This window comes from Limulus polyphemus, unplaced genomic scaffold (genome assembly GCF_000517525.1).
Source record: "Limulus polyphemus unplaced genomic scaffold, Limulus_polyphemus-2.1.2 Scaffold4858, whole genome shotgun sequence".
In the NCBI taxonomy this organism is placed as follows: domain Eukaryota; kingdom Metazoa; phylum Arthropoda; class Merostomata; order Xiphosura; family Limulidae; genus Limulus; species Limulus polyphemus.
In genome coordinates this window covers 21,476-24,356 of record NW_013670468.1, presented here as the reverse complement: position 1 = coordinate 24,356, position 2,881 = coordinate 21,476, and positions in this window count along the sequence as shown.

Here is a 2,881-nt window from a genome sequence, read left to right as displayed (position 1 = left end):
GTATTTCTGTAGTGACAAGTGACCAAGTGTGAACAAAGTGAACAAGTTAGTATTTCTGTAGTGACAAGTGAACAAGTTAGTATTTCTGTAGTGACAAGTGACCAAGTTTGTATTTCTGTAGTGACAAGTGACCAAGTTTGTATTTCTGTAGTGACAAGTGACCAAGTTGGTATTTCTATAGTGACAAGTGAACAAGTTAGTATTTCTGTAGTGACAAGTGACCAAGTGTGAACAAAGTGAACAAGTTAGTATTTCTGTAGTGACAAGTGAACAAGTTAGTATTTCTGTAGTGACAAGTGAACAAGTTAGTATTTCTGTAGTGACAAGTGAACAAGTTAGTATTTCTGTAGTGACAAGTGACCAAGTTGGTATTTCTGTAGTGACAAGTGACCAAGTTGGTATTTCTGTAGTGACAAGTGACCAAGTTGGTATTTCTGTAGTGACAAGTGACCAAGTGTGAACAAGTTAGTATTTCTGTAGTGATAAGTGAACAAGTTAGTATTTCTGTTGTGACAAGTGACCAAGTTGGTATTTCTGTAGTGAAAAGTGACCAAGTTGGTATTTCTGTAGTGACAAGTGACCAAGTGTGAACAAGTTAGTATTTCTGTAGTGACAAGTGACCAAGTGTGAACAAGTTAGTATTTCTGTAGTGACAAGTGACCAAGTGTGAACAAAGTGACCAAGTTGGTATTTCTGTAGTGACAAGTGACCAAGTGTGAACAAAGTGAAAAAGTTAGTATTTCTGTAGTGACAAGTGACCAAGTGTGAACAAAGTGAACAAGTTAGTATTTCTGTAGTGACAAGTGACCAAGTGTGAACAAAGTGAACAAGTTGGTATTTCTGTAGTGACAAGTGACCAAGTGTGAACAAAGTGAACAAGTTGGTATTTCAATAGTTACAAGTGAGCAAGTGTGAACAAAGTGAACAAGTTGGTATTTCTATAGTTACAAGCGATCGAGTGTGAACAAAGTGAACCATTTTTGTATCTCTGTAGTGACAAGTGACCAAGTGTGAACAGAGTGAGCAATCTGGTACCTCTGTAGAGAAATGCAACTAAGTGTATTGTGTCCAGAGTGAACAATCTGGCATTTCTGTAGAGAAAAGCGACTAAGTGTATTGTGTCCAGAGTGAACAATCTGGCATTTCTGTAGAGAAAAGCGACTAAGTGTATTGTGTCCAGAGTGAACAATCTGGCATTTCTGTAGAGAAAAGCGACTAAGTGTATTGTGTCCAGAGTGAACAAGTTGGTGTCTCTGTAGAGAAAAGCGACTAAGTGTATTGTGAACAGAGTGAACAATGCATGACGGGTAAGTTTTAAGATGAGTGTATTCTTAAAAAGTTAGTGCGTTTATTGTTCGTTGTTTAGGCATCATTTAATTGAAATGTTCCACATCAGTTTAGGCATGTATCACAATAAACCAAGCATTCGGTAATGCTGTGATTTAAGACGTAATCGCCCTTCTATTATCCATACTTTACTCGTATAGAGATGACTTTCAAGTCATTTGGAATAAATAACCTTGTTTTAATTAATATATTTATACGTAGATAAAGTAAGTAAAAAAATACCTTCTTTTATATCTATATGTATATATTCGGTATGTTACATGAGGGAATTAAAGCCTAATGATCCACGAAGAATGGAAATAAGACCTAATTAAGGAGGCGTAACTTGTCTTCAAATATTTTCTGTAATCCATCGTTAATTATGAGATACTTTGTAACAAGAGAAAGAAGACTTTAGAACACTTAAGTAAAACTTTCAACACACACATTTCGCTGCAACAAAGGCTCTCGATCTGTCTTACAGTTTTACAGAGAGAAGAAACTACTGGGACCTTCCAGCATAGCGTAGTTAGCCACTATTGATTTAGTTCTTTGATAAGGCTACATTTTATGTTAGAAAGAAAGCCAGTTGCAGTAGTTATTATAGTTCACGGGAGCACTCTCTGTTCGGATTATTTTCGTACTTTAAAGCTATAACTACGTGAACTTTGTTTAAAACAAGGTCTTTTTGTAACTACTCAGTTCAAGTATAAAGAAACATAGACAGCTAATTGATACCCATGGATTTATCTTTACGCTAAGATAATTGAGCTAATAGGAGTCCGCATCATCATCAACCTTCCCTGTTACTAACGTTGTCCGCAAAACTTACTTAAATTCTTCAAAATACTCAACTGTTTCAACTTAAACATGAACAACTGTATTAAAAAATCGATACTTTGCATCATATCATCATTTACTGTTTCAATCGAGTGAAGAGGGGATTATTGGAACAGCTATTAGGTTGTTCCGAAGTTAACAAAGTAGGAAAAATAATCCAGTATATTTTCGAAAGTCACACGATTGATATTTGAAAAGATATGTTGGCATTGTAGAAGGAAAAGGCAAGAAAGCTTGTGGTTAGGTTGAATGTTCTTTCCACACCTGGTGAAACCTCCATGGAGAGTCCTTTTATATGGCCAGCTGATTTAGATAGATAGGCGTTTACTCTGGTCAGCTGCTTTAACACCTTACCCTTGAAAGGTCAGTTTCTGTGGTTTAACATCTGACTCATAAAAAGCCAGATTCTCTGGTCAGCTGGTTTAGAATCTCACCCATAAATGACCATTGGTCTGGTCAGATGGTTTAGCACCTGACCCGTAAAGGCCAGTTTCTCTGGACAGCTGGTTTAGCACCTGACCCATGAAAAGTCAGTTTCTGTGGTTTAACATCTGACCCATAAAAAAGCCAGATTCTCTGGTCAGCTGGTTTAGAATCTCACCCATAAATGACCATTGGTCTGGTCAGATGGTTTAGCACCTGACCCGTAAAGGCCAGTTTCTCTGGACAGCTGGTTTAGCACCTGACGCATGAAAGGTCAGTTTCTGTGGTTTAA